Source organism: Cupressus sempervirens, chromosome 10 (assembly GCF_028749045.1).
Source record: "Cupressus sempervirens isolate cs-2001-9-10 chromosome 10, ASM2874904v1, whole genome shotgun sequence".
In the NCBI taxonomy this organism is placed as follows: domain Eukaryota; kingdom Viridiplantae; phylum Streptophyta; class Pinopsida; order Cupressales; family Cupressaceae; genus Cupressus; species Cupressus sempervirens.
This window is the reverse complement of record NC_143127.1, coordinates 340,780,071-340,795,210: the sequence shown is the minus strand read 5'-3', so window position 1 is coordinate 340,795,210 and position 15,140 is coordinate 340,780,071. Positions and strand designations below refer to the sequence as shown.

The 15,140-nt window shown below is 32.1% G+C and overlaps 1 pseudogene across 1 annotated transcript in view; it reads right to left on the bottom strand.

Moving 5' to 3' along the window:
* Positions 1-14,706, bottom strand: part of LOC149533981 (MADS-box transcription factor 23-like) — a 203,381-nt pseudogene extending 188,675 nt beyond the window's left edge. The window contains exons 1-2 of the transcript XR_016356697.1: positions 14,078-14,706; positions 13,551-13,771 (exon numbers count right to left, since the gene is read on the bottom strand). The product of XR_016356697.1 is annotated as an MADS-box transcription factor 23-like (transcript). The remainder of the gene's footprint in view (positions 1-13,550; positions 13,772-14,077) is intronic.
* Between the last annotated feature and the right edge of the window lie 434 nt (positions 14,707-15,140).

Here is a 15,140-nt window from a genome sequence, read left to right as displayed (position 1 = left end):
TGTGTTAACACTCAATTTTCAAAACCAATCTGAGATTGACACAAATAAGCGCACTGATCCATCCCATGTTTAAAGATGACTTCTTGAGTTTGTTTTAGCTCTATTTTGATTATTGATTTTTCTTCAAAATTATTTTTAAACATAGTTTTATTCCATATAATGATCTTCTTCTTTAGATGACTCATCTTCATGTGAAATTGTTATATCCAAGATCCCTTGGCAAAAGGTGCATCTAACCACCATTACTTGAGGTGGTGGAAGAGACTAGGTGTCTAAACCACATTTTCTCAAACTTGAAAGATAGTTTGTGATCTAAATCATTTGACCTATCCTCAATAAAGTTTGAAAATGGTTCGAGGCTACCAATGACAAAGTCTTTGAAGAAATCAGATAGTCTGAAAGAAACCAATTGTGAGATAAAAGAAAGTGGTCCAACATCACTACATTTTGCATATGGTCCTTTCTCTTGTTTGTCCAGGTAAATGAACCATTTGAAGATCTGACATTCATTAAAGTGTTTTTGTCAATAAAATTTATAATATCTGCAATTGTTTTAGCAGGGAGAGAGATGCCTCCAATATTTTCCAATGGGGAAGTGATGGCATTGAAATCTCCAGCTAATAAAAACATTTTACCATACATGGAAGATATTGGAAATGATAAAGAATTCCATAGATATTCTTTCTCAATTGTGAAATTGGGACCATATACAATAAAGAGAGTGAATTCCAAATCATAACAAACATTAATTAATTGTTGCCAATTTGGATGATTGTGGATTAAGGAGACATTGCATCTACTTGGAGATGATAAAATGCACAACCCACATGAAGCACCCTATGCTTGAGTATGTAAAGATCTCCGTAGACTTCATTTCTTTAATGAATTTTCATATGCTTGATCTAAATTTTTGTTTCTTATAAATCACACATCTAACCCATTTGTATCAAGTTGTTTTGTGATATGATCCCTTTTTCGAGAGGTCATTAAGCCTCTTATGTTCAACAAAATAATATTCATTTCCCTAGAGGAGGGCATCTTGCTCTCCTCATCCTTTTTCTTATAGTAAATGTATCATCAAGAGTGGTTTGGGTTATTGAATCAATTTTTTCCATAACCTTTTGTGCATTGGGCTTTCTACCCCTATTTTTTGGGGTTTTGACTAGGTCATTATCACCCATGGGGTTTGGTTTAGAGAATATACTTGAGTATGATCAAATTTTATGTTTAGGTCCCCAACTTGGCCTTGAGTTTCTTGATCCATTCCTTTTGATTCCTCTATTTCTAATTGAACTTTGAGATTAGATGTAAGATCAATGTATCCCTTTACACTCCCCTTCCCTAATAATTTCAATCTATAATCCTCTTCTAAACCCACAATTTCATCTTCATTAATAATACTACCAAAAATAGCATAATGAAGATTAGAGGGCCTCTTTCTTAGTAAGATAGAGATATCATCATCTTCTAATCCAGTAAATTCAACATTTTCAGTTATCTCATTTTCCATCTCATCTATGTTACACTCATTTAGGACTATGTCTTTTAGTTTTGGCAACAACTGCAAGCTAGTATCATTATCTATATTGGTCTTCTCCTATGTAATTATATATTCTACAAGCCTACTTCCAACTCTCTAATTGTCTTTGAAAAAAATACTAGGGATTAAAGTATATGGAAGAGCATTACAAGAATCTAGTTGATGTTTGTTTCCCATCAACTAACATCTTTTTGTCAAAAGGGCCTTCTTTTACCAATACCATATAATTGATGAAGGTAGATTTAGGGGCAACATAAGCCAAGTTGTCCTAAAAAATGTATGTCTTAGACTTGACAATGGCATTTATAAATAAATAACAATTTTTCTCTTTTACAATCATTTCCCTTGGCATATCACATAAACTATCCCACCTAATAGCAATGGGTAAAATAGGAGGGAATGCAGATTTTGCAATTGTAATTTTATTCATGTTGCTCTAATGATTAGCATGAAGAGATGTAGTACCTACCAAGTTGACCATATGAATATTTCTTTCAGATAGATCATTTTGGACAAGGGGTCTATGATAACTTTGAATACATAGATGTGGATTCATTTCCTTTAGAGAGGGAATCGGTGAATCAATTTGCATAGCATTAGACAAGGTGTCCTTTTTTGAATACACATGGCTAAACGTTTTCTTTCATCCAATCAATTTTGAAGATTTTTGGCTTGATAAGTGAGATATGATAGATTTTCTTTGAGCATTTGAAAGAAATTTTTTCATCCTTGGAACTTATATTTGAGATTAGTTTTATTTGGTTTAGAATACTAGCATGTCTATCCATCATCACACAAAATCTTATTGGTCAATTAGGGTCCACCACAAAATCTAGAGCCATAGAGATATCAATGTTTATTACGATAAACTTTATCTCATGATCCAAAAAAATTTAAAACAACACAAAAAATACCATATTTACTATTGATATAAAAAAACATTCTCAATGCCCTCCCATATCACATGCGGACACTTTCTTCAAAATTTTAGTTTAAGTTTGGATTTCCATAATTTGCAAAACAAAGAACATGCCCTTAAATTTTGTACCTAAGTATGAAGATGGGAATCTCACTGTGGGATTACCTATAGATTGTTAACATGACCACCATGATTTTACTTATGCATGTCATGCTTTTGGGTTCCAGGGGTCTTAGGTAGGGGTCCCATGAGGGAGTGCTACAGGTCTATATTTTAGGTACAAGAGGTCCCAAAAGATTTATTTATTTATTATTTTTTTTTTTTTTTGGGGGGGGTGGCTATAGGGTTAATTACAATATTTTCCTTCATAATAGGAGCCCCACCTTTTTAGGAAGCGAATGAAAATGGCGTGGGGCTGGAAATATATCCACTAGTTTAGGGAAAAATCTAGCCATTTGTCAAAAACTGACACCATAAAACTAAAAAAGACTTTATCATAAAATAAATTTTAGAAATTTTTTCCATAAACTTAGGAGCTGAAACTTTAAAGTGAAACAAATAACAAAATCCATAGGATCGCTTAGCTTAAGAATTTCCTAAAAAATCTCAGCAATTATAGCGATATTTTTAAGGAAGTTGGCATCCATGGGACCCTAGCCTTATCCAAGGACATTAAAAAAGTTTTCTTAGGAACCCAAATAAAAATTTTCATTAGATTACTCTTTGGATTGAAGGGAACTCGAGAATTAGTACTACCCTTAATACAAAGTTCTTTCAAGATCTCTGATCCACACTACTCTTCCCCCATTCATATTAGAATTTAATTTTTTGTTTACCTTAAGGGTAGTAGCAATCTCCTCTTCTTCCAAAACCTCATTAGAATGTTCGTCCCCCTCATCTAATGGTTTTGATAAAGAGAGGATATGATATTATTACCTCATCCCAAAATTGGGAAAGAACATGTATCCCTATTCATCACATTTACCAAAAAAATGATTATTTCTATGGTCAGAAATTGAAAAAAGGATTCTCACAGTGGACAAATTTAGAAAGATGGGTTTCGAAGGACCATCTTGGTGTTTATTATGCAAAAAAAACTCAGAAACTTCACAACATATATTATATCTTTGTCACTTTGCATTATCATGCTAGAGATGACTTAGTAAGATGTTAAATTGTTCGTCATCACAAATGAATAATTTAGATCAACACTTATTGAACTGGCCTACTAAAAATAGGAGCTCGGTATATGATAAATTATGGTATATCTCCCCTTCAATCCTTTTATGTTAAATTTGGAAAGAAAAAGATAGGCACATTTTTTCTAATACTTAACTAAATATTCACTCCCTCCTTAATAAAGTAGAAACAAGTACATAAAAAAAGTTATGAATAGTCATTTAAGAAAGGTGGCTAAAGAAGAGGGATCTTTCTTGGATTAGCATGCAAACATGAAGAAGAACTAGGTAAATTTAATTAATCCACATTTAATTTACCCCAAGAAAAATTCTCAAGCTTGAAAGGAGTGTAGATGGGTTCCGCCTCCAAATGGATGGAAAAAACTAAACTTCAATGGAACAACAAGGGGAAATCCAGAAGTGGTAGGGATAGGATGTGTCATTAGTTCAGAAACAGACTAGATACTCAAGAGAGATAAACCAATTGGGACAACAAGAAATAATATGGCAGAATTAGAAGGGATTTTTCAAAGTTTAAAATTAGGAATTAAGAAACTTATCATAGAAGGGGATTCTCAAATCATTGTCAAAGATCTCAGGAAGAGGACACTGAATTGGATCATTAATTTGAAATTAGAGACAATTATAAATAGCATAGATAAATTTGAAGAAATAATTTTTTACATATTTACAGTGAAGGAAATAAAATGGTAGACTACTTGACCAACAAGGGTGCAGATGCTGAAAATATCACTTATTTGGCAGCATGTCCCTAGTGTCTTCCCCAAATTTAACACAATATACAACTAGTTAGCTCCTATGTCTAGTACTTATACCCTCTCTTTTATATGATTAGTTAATAAGATAATGAAATGTTATAAAGATGTCCCAGTTATTAACCCCTTGATGTCTTGTACTCAGTGTCATTATGTTTAAGCAAGGTATGTAGTCTCGAGGCACTTCGCATGATCTCTCTCCAAAAGTTTGTGTCATCCACTTCACAGCTATGATATAACTAGACTCCTGTTCATCCAAGGCATCATTAGTTTAGTCTATAGATTTATTTTTCTGCACTATGGAGTTGGTCGTTACTTTGTTTCATGCATCTGAGGTTAGAACCATGGCTTTTTTGGGTCAAGTGAAGCTAGAATGATAGAACAGGAGTCTGAATCCTATAGATGACATGACTAGGGTGGCCATCAATAGATGGCTTGGGGAAAGGTCCTTTGATTACAACTTTTTGTGGTATTCAAATAGTGATGTTATAGGTTGTTTCATAGCATGTTTATTTAGGGCACATTGTGGTCATGGGGAAATTGTGTGTCATTGTTATGACATTTTCGACGCCACCTTGGTAGTAGGGCTAGATAAGGCAGTATTGGGTATCAATGGGCATATGGAAATTCCCCTTGTGAAATCTTATATGCAAAATCCTCCTAGGAGCCTGGAGCATTTTGATGTGATTAGGCATCCAATTCTCTCAATCAGAGATGTCAATCTTTGTATCTGCCTTTGGCATAAAATGGAGGCAAGCATTCACTTTCTAATGAATTGGAGGGGAATATTTGAAGGTCATGATAAAGGATGTTTTTTTCATTACCTTCACATTTTTACTACTTTTTTGGGCCTGGTGTAACCTTCAAGGACCTTAACAAACTAGATTTCTCCCTTCCTAACTTGCTTAAGCCCAATAGGGAGAAGAAAACATGGGTTTTGGCTCTAGGAGCCATGGCCACTGATTTGGAAGAAGTTGATGACCTAATCATGGTTTTCTATAAGTTTGAGGAGCTCAAGTAATCCTCTGTACTCATTGGGCCCTCGTTTTTGTATCTAGGTATTACTATTTTGGGCTTATAAGTATCATTGGTTTAATCCTTCTATAGATCAGCTTGGGCTAGTAAGAAAATTTGTATATGGTTATATGGTGGTAGGGTGATCCTTAGCTGTATTACAAGGTTTAGTATGTTTTCTAGGATGTCTTCATTGCCCCTTTCATCTTGATTCCTATTATCCTGGTATATTCAGACCCAATTACATATATATTTATATTATAGTAATGAAAGCTAGTTTTTTAACATGGTTTTGGCTCTGTCCTGGATTTGTTTAATTCTCTAATGGATGATGATCTTAGTATTTCGGAAGTTGGAGACCAACCTGTAAATGAGGACATAGAGGGGTTTTTCCTAGGTCTCTCTTCTAGTAAATAAGGGTTTTCTTTAGTTTGGTTTTGCCATCTCCTTTCTTTGTTTGATCTTTGTCCTTATGGTTTTGACTATGTCTTTTGAGGTAACCCATCTAAATGGGAGCTACTTTATTTTCTCTTCTATTTTTGGTAAGCTTGGGTGTTAGTTCTCCTTTTTTTTGTGGTGTCTCTAATTCAAAAATTATATTATGATTTATAACATTATCTAGCTGGATTTTCTTGTAATTTTGAATTTAAAAATTGATAAAACTTATTCCTAAAGACTAGTTATATGGAGCTCAAGCTTTTAGTGTTTAAATTCTTATAGAAATTAAGACGTATATTGTTCATAAACTAAAACTATCAGCCATTAAAGTTAAAAATAACATATGATTTTCTTAATAATATAACCAAGTAACTCAATCTATATAGAAATATATTGTAGCCAAGAAGGGTAACATAGTTTAGATTTCTAACAATGCTAACGTGTCTAAATGAGTTTAAAAGAGTTGAAAAGTGATTGCAACATGAAGGACATGAGGACCTCTGAACCTACCCATCTTTACTTATTACAAAGGGAGTTATATCCTTTGTCATTCCGCTCATTGTTGGAAGGACCGAGCTGATAATCAAAAAGTTATTACTTGATCAATGTTTAGTTAAGATGAAAGTACCCATTATAAACTTGGGTATATATATATATATATATATATATATATATATATATATATAATGGCCACCACCTTTTACCGATAAAAAAAATAGTATAGAAATTTATTATGATTAAAAAATGAATAAAATTAATTTACTCTTACCTCATTGGAACTTCAGATGCTGAGTAACACAGTTTTTTCATAATTGTTTGTAGTGGCACAAACTACTATGCAAACAGCTTTTGAGTCAACTTAAGGATTCAAATACAATATTTTGTTGATAAAGACAAGTTTTAAGTGGGAATCCTTATGTCTTACATGCACCCAATCAGATAAAGGGAAGATTTAAGTGGCAATATGGATGCATCGTGGCCATTGATTCATACTTGACCCTAAGTCACCTAGGTCTTTTTAAGGAGGACAAACCCTAAACTTCATATATGTGCGAGTAGGGGAGTGAATGAATGATCAAGGAGATCTTTGCAAGCGCAAACCAAGACATTCATGGTGATAAAGGCATTATGATCTAAATTGAATTACAGAATAAGTTAATGGAGAACAGAGGAAGGAAATAGTGAATAGTAGAGAGACATCTAATCAAGAAGGATCAAGTACATAGAAAAATGGAGGTTTTCTGTCAGCAAGCATTAGAGTGCTAACTACAGGATCATTGTTGAGATATTTTAGCAAGTGAATCAATTAAATCTCTTAACAAAGTAGTCCTAACAGGTTATATTGAAATCCTCTAACAAGGTACTTACTTAATTGTTAGCTGAAGTCCTTTAACCAGGCACACTTCTAATAGGGTGCTGAAATCCTTTAACACTGTGAGACCTAATAGTCTTTCTAAGCCTTTAACAGGGCAAACCTTTTATAGGGTAGATCATGTTTCATGATCAAACATTGTAACCTTCATTGGATACACTTTATTACTGCAATAGTGAAGATTTGTGAGTGTCATCCCCACTCCAGTTTTACCTTCTCATTGGAGGGTTTCTAGGTAAGCATATCTTGTGTCATGTATGTGTGAATGCTTACTCACTTACATGCTTTAGATGTATATGCTTTACATGGTATTTCAGTTTACTTATTGAATATGTGAGATGGATGTGTGGTGAATGTTTTTATGGATTAAAGTTTACAACACTGATTCACCCCTGCTTCACACACCCCCCTTGATGTTTTACTTTTCCTATTGTAATTCCAACAATTTAGCCTCTTATACATGGGTTTGGAAGCACTACAAAATCAAAAAAATTTAGAAACTTTTGTTCTCCTGAAATTACTTATTTGTGATTTTTAATTATTTAAATATATGTAATTAAAAATTAAAAACTAAGGCAAAAGCCTACAATACAATGGTAACTTGCAAACCACTCATGTGGGAGGTTTTGGGTTCGAATCTACCTTCACTTAAAATATAATAATAATTAATTCCAAGAAATAATAATAATTAATCTAGGCTTCGGCCATTTACCGATCAAAAAATAAATAAATTAAAAACTGATTTTTTTTTAATATTAGAATGAAACCAAAATGGGCACTGACCCAAAACAAAAAGGAAATGCAAAAAATTAGCTGAAAGTCACTACCAACATATTAACCAACCCCTTTTTTTTGATATCAAAAGCCCTCAAACTCAATTTTTTTAAAATTTACTACTACTAATATCTACAATATTGTCATCAATTTAGATAAGAATGGCCCAAAATTTATCATTGGGCATTAAACAAGTCTAGAAAATATCAACATAGAAAGCCCCCTAGATTAAATAAAAACTAGTAATCATAATAAAATACCAAAAAAGTAGCATAGAGGCAAGAGCTACCTCTCCTTACTATTGTTCCTTGGGTTCTCCAATAGTAGACATAACTAATCAATCACCAAAAAACCATACAATGAACAAGTCATTTCTATGTCATTATCCTCAATAGTTTCCTCCTTGTGCACCTACCATAAATGAAGAGTAGTCATAGCCAAATGCACGACCCTAACAAAAAAGTTAGAAAGCCTATCAAATTTGTCCTCTAGGTGCTCATTTTTCTTAATAAATCTAGTGATGGTTTCCTCCAACTTGGCCATATCTAGTCTGCCCTAGTATTCTCCTCCTTCTGATCAACACCTCCCACAAGGACCTCCCCTTAAGTCTTGCTACTCAAATTTACCAATTCTAATAGGATATGTGGTCATACCCTCTTCTCCCACAACTCCTTCCTCCATATACTCTAATGTATTGGCCTCAATTTTAAACGTATCAGACACCCGAGAGAGAAAATGGCTATCATATTTGTCTCCTGTAACCTCCTCATCCTTCCCTTTACTGCTAGTCTCGTCCTCCTCTTATTCTACATAATTCTTCCTATTAGCTTTCCTTTTAGGTCTAGTGCCATTTTTCTTTCCCAAATTATCAGTGGACTTAGAATTGTCAAGTATTTCCTTACCAAGGGTAGCCAAGGGTCTCTTTTCTCTCTGTCTTTTCCTTGACCTACTATTTCCCTTCCTAATAGTAGTACCAGTACTTTCAACACTTAGGACCTCAAATTTTTCCATTTTTATCTTTTTGGCAATAGTCAAAGGCTCCCTATCAATCTAGGTTTTGGTAGAGGGGGACAAGGTTTGTGTAATCTCAATGATTTTTAGCAAGAAAGGGATCAAGATTGGAATCTATGGGTGAAGGTATTTGTTAAATATAAATAGACAAAAAATAAGGGCTTGGTGGTAAACATTATAGCTTAATCCGTCTTCTCTCTTCTTATAGATATTCCACATAAATCCTCTATAGAGTGCATTAACAAGTAAGGAAAAGAGATGCATTCCCTATTCCTAAAGTGATTAAGGACAGGGAAGTGGTAATGTAACACACCTTAAGTTTGTCTTCCATCATTATATACCTCATGATAACATAATAAACCATGTTCCATGGTTCAGGAAGCTTTTCACGAGAAAATCCCCCACATAAATAGATAGGAGCTTCATTGGGTTATAAAATTTTCCACACACTCATCTCATCTGCAACCCTAGGTTGTTGCCTCCAGCTTTTGCCTTCCATAACCAAACTCGTGGTGTCAACAATCAAATCCCCTGTGACTTCAAACAAGAGCCCATCAATTCTAACCCAACAATTCTTCAAGGAATCCACAAACTATCGTGTCACCTTCAAATTAATGATTGTTATTAAAATGAAGTAATAATTTATATTTTTATCAGGGTTATAATTAAATTTGTTTTCTTAAATTTTTCTCTCACTATAAATATTATTAATTAAAACAATAATTAATTAAGTTAAATATTTATATTTTAAAATAACTAAAATTAAATATTAAGAAGACACATATAATTTTATTATTTCCATTATATAATTTATGCAGCAAGTACTATACTACTGACACTTGTTTTCTTTGTAGCATAATATTATTGTTGTATTTTTTAGGTAGGATTTTTTTACTAGTATATTTCCTTCTCCAATGAGTTTTATTAATGAGTGGAATTGAGATATTTTATATTGAAAAAAAATTATAGCTAAATGTATTTAATATTATTTAGTAAGTGTTAGTTCATCTATCATTATTTTAAGCTATAATTAATGCAAGATGTACTAACAAAATTCATGTATTCTCTAGTTGTCTAATAAGGATGTTATAGTTGATAATTATTATTTTTTATCTAGAAAAAATATTTCTTTCTATTATTTCAAAAAAAAAAAGTTAATCTATTGAATCTCAGTTGTTTATTTTTTGATAGATCTTGAATGCTAATTGATTCATCCCGATAAAATATTTACTTCCCTCTTTCATTTTGATGGGATCCTCTACTCTTAAACCCCTTTTTATCCGATAATTCTTATTCTTATTTATATCCAAGAGTGGTTTATTTCATTAAATTTTATCTATCTCACTTTAACCTATTATTCTAGGGTTTTCTTATGCTATATAAGACACCCAATGGTCATAATTTCATTCAAATATGATGGTAATAAAATCCATACAAAGAATCATATTAAAGAACATAGAGAAGTAATAGGCTAAGCTTGATTTACTTATCAACCCACTTATTCATACTAAATTTGATGAATAGTTCACCATGACTTAACATAGTGAATTAGTGTCCACCCTCTAAGGTACATATGCTCTTTATAATATTGGCAATCACATCATTTCCTCCACCAACAAATCCTCTTAACCTAGAAACCTATCCACCAATGCCTTTGAGTATTCAATATTTTCCTTCCTAGTGATTCCTTTCTTTTATATTCATGTCTCTAAATGCATTGGCACTAACTTTCTTTCCTTTAGTATTTCATTTTCATCTCATTCTTTCACATCAAATAATTTTATCAACTTAAGACAAAAGAGGATATCATGCTTACTAGTCATGCCTTATCATATATTCTCCTTCAAATTGTGTTATTCTTACATTTTAATATTTATATATCAAATATTTTCTAGCTTTGAGGTATACAAATTTATTTAAGCATTTACCCATAATGTGGACATGTATATGTTAGAGTGGTTTTTTTAATTGTACCAAAAGTATCACCTATTAATGCCCGATATAACTGTTAGATTTATATAATTCACAAGAGGAATATAGTCCTTTGTCATGAATGTTGAGGGGAGCACTAACCATTTTTCCACAATCTCCCCTACAGTGTTACATGACAAGATTTGAACCTGCAACCAAGCTCTAATGCAACTTGTTAGAGTGGTGGTTGTTGCATCATCAAAGGATCAATGTCAATGCCTGATACAACCATTAGACTTATAGAATCCACTAGACATAGTTAGTCCCTTGTCACAAATCACAAGGGGAGTATTGACAAATTTTCCAATGCTATAATCTGTCAAATATCATTTAGCTTCATAAAGATCTAATTAGTAAAAAGGGAAAAAACTTGTGTCTAAATCCCATCCCTCAATTTTTTTCCAAAATCTACACATCATAATATATTGGTACAAATGGACCTTATTCTTTAGTTCAATTACCTCTAACAAGACCATATCGGTATAGAGGTTGAGAATAACAAGGAAAACTAATAATAAAAATAGTTTATCTATTATGGTTACAAGAGATATATGAGAAAAATTGTTAAAGATATTATTGATGGCCAATCTAGCCTTTTCATGTAGTTGGTATCAAATCTTTATACCTTAAAATAGACAGTTAGTTCCCTTATTGATAATTCAAAGAAAGAATAAGGCAATGTGAGAAATTCTCTTTCTACATAGAATGTTGGTAAAATGCTCCCTCTAATTCAAAATATTGGTAAATATGCCAAGCTTATTAGGGAGGCAAAGGTATCAAAGTATTTGGAATGTTAATTTGATAAGGTGCACACAAAAATGTTCTTCATAATGGAGGCAACTCGAATGGTGGTGCAATAACAACATAAATGGGCTTAGATAGTTGTTTATACAAGCATAAGCTCTTCAATTAAGAAAAGAAAGATATAACTATGCACTTTGATATGGATACAAGTCTTATTCCTAGTCCTTCTAGCAAGAATTATAGAAAGCATAATAGCAATAACTCTTATGAAAATAAAGTTTGTAAGGTTTTAAACAATTAATTCTAATATATACTTTTATTTAGCATTTATTTAGTTATTGTTAAGTATCTTTCCATTACTCTTTTGGTAGTATAGTTTATGTATTTAGGACTTTAGATCCCTTTAAAAACTATATTCTTTTAATGACAAAGTGTATTGTTGAGGCCCAATTTGTATTTAAAACTAGGTAGCATCATTTATGTAGCTATTATGTCCATACTTACACACTAATCTCAACATAATTTTTTTCATGTAGACTTTATATCCTTTTTATGTACAATTACCTTTCATGCATAGTTATGAGCACACATATACCTTGAAATATATTCTCATTTTATGATTGACACGAACCTAACAATAAAGTCAAGATGTAAAGGTAAAATTCATAAGCCTAATATTTTGCATCCATTTTGAAGGTTTTTTCTATAGAATTGTATAAGAATAATTGGTTTGCATTTGTGGAATGTTGGGATCATTCTCTAGTCCCTTACTAGATACCATTTGAGTTTAAAGGTGATGTAATAGTTGACCTAACTTTCTTTTTACTACACATGTTTCCAATCAAATTTGAGGATAGGTTGTACACTTTCCTTTAGTATGCCAACAAAAAGTGACATAATAAGATATTTTACTTTCATTTTTTTTCTTAACCCAAACATTTTCAACAAAATGTTGGAGAAGCTGGGGAAATTTCTTCAACCTTCTTTATATTATGAGTATTTCCTAATCTACAATTTTTCTTATAATATTTTCAACAACGCTTCTACTATCAATCTATACATTCTAAATATTTCTTAACTCTTTTATTTTTTCTATAATTCAAATGCTTCCAAAAAAAATCTAAAAGAATATGTCTAGTTTTCTCTATGTTTCTTTATATTATAAAAATGTTAATCCAAGAAGATCTGTTATTTTAAAATTATTGACACTTTAAGTTCACATTTCATCTTTAAAATAAAATAAAATTTAAGAAAATTGTTCAATCATCAAAAAGGAAAAAATAAATTTGAAATGAAGAATGAAATCCAACAAGAAGTGCTCTTCTAAAAATATATTATTAAGTATTTTGCTTTTATAAAAATATTATATTTAGATAAAATAAAATCTAATATCTTCACTCTAAAAAAAATTACTAGTTTGACCCAAGCAATATAAATTGACCCATATTTCTTAAAAAAACAAAAAACATAAATCTACAATCAAGTAAACAGGAAAACTAGTAATAAAATACAAATAAAATAGTAATTGAAAGAACTTATTCACTCGAGAGTAAAATACTAAACACAAACTCTTGAAAAAGAAATGAAAACGGCTTTAGACACTCAAACAATTTCAATTTCTTTTTAACGAAAATACTTCGAGACAATTTTCAAAATGTGAACCCTTCGAAACCCACACTTAGAAAACGCATACATTGTAAAAGCTGCCTTGTCGTGAATTCGTTATTTCTACGATCTTCCTAAAAGTAGATCTTGTTAAACCTCTAGATATTTTCCTCAATAAGCAAAAGCAGGCACGAAGAAAGAAGGATACCTGGTATTGGAGTATTCGAAGAGCTTCCCTGTTGCAGAAAAAACGAGGAGACCGATCTCCGCGTCGCATAGAACAGAAAGCTCCTTCGCCTTCTTTATCAGACCCTTCCTCCGCTTCGAGAAACTCACATGTCTCGCCGCGGCTTTGTCTATTTTCTTCAGTACTACTCGTTTTTTTCCCATTTTATACCTCCAAAGAACTTTTTTTTGGAACCTGCACAACTATTTGCAAAGACCTTGTGAAATTACGCAAATATTTGTTAAGAGCTTTTCAATTACACAAAAAATTGGAAAGAGCTTTTCAAATTTTGCAAATATTAGCTAAGAGGTTTTCAAATACACAAAAATCTCCAAAGAGCTTTTCATGTCACGCAAATATTTGCAAAGAGCTTTCCATATACACAAAAATTTGCAAAGAGCTTTTAATATTACGCAAATATTTGAAAAGAGCTTTCTAAAATACTTAAATATGTGCAGAACAAGCAGAACTTTTAGAAACCCTAACTAAAATAAAGAAAATGTTCATACCGGCAACTGCGCTATGCTCTGACTATGGCCTGAAACCTCCAAACTGTAGCGTTACGCATTCCATCAAAGATAGATACGAAAAGTGGATGCTATTTTAGGTATGCTTTATCTCTTTCCCAGGGTAGTATACGAAATGTATTGTTCCGGATCTGTCTCAAGTCTCCAAAATTTCGCATATGCAATGATGTACGGCAAAATCATGTCAAATTGAGCTCTAAGGAATGCACTCCAAGTTGTCCGGATCGAATCGTCGCCATCCACGTTTGGAATTGTACCGCTAGTTTCCATTAACGGGGAAGAAGTCGATATGCAGGGGGGGGTTTACCCTAAGAATTATACTCATTGATCGGTAGCCGCCGGAGCAGGGGTAATTAGACAACAAAAAAGATTGATTTTATCATTATTTGGGGAAGAATTGCGAGCGGCTCTAGGGAGGGTTTTAAAAAGAAAAACCAAGTATAAAATTAAATATCCCACTTAGTATGCTTTATGATTTAAAATATGAAGTATAAAATAAAATATCGCTTTACTATTCCTTTTGATTTTCTTGGCTGCATAGCCATTGCCCTGTGCACTGAATCCGCCAATTAGGTTTTGGAGCCACTTAAGAAATACCACATAATGAATATATCTTTGTTGTCCCATCGGTTCATTGTATGTGTTCAACGTCATAGGGAAGAGGAACTTTTCAAAATGATGATAGTGGTTATGATTTGGCGCTGTTCACTTTTTTCTTCTTTCTCTTTTCACTTTTTCTATTTGCATCGAGTAGAAATGTGGGGTAAGCGCTTTGGAGCTAATCTGAACACTAATCTAAACTAAAAAGTCTAATCTGAACAAAATTTATAATCAATTTAAGACATTGTATAAAATTAATTATGGGAAAGTTCAATTTTTCATAAGAATAAATATTTAAGATAAATAGGTTGAATATTTTAATGTTTCTATATTTTACATCTAAAAATAAATGAAATATAAATCATATGTGTTATTGTATTTTGTTAATATTATTCTAATTATGTGATTAATCATTATTATTTCAACCAATTACATCTAAGTATTT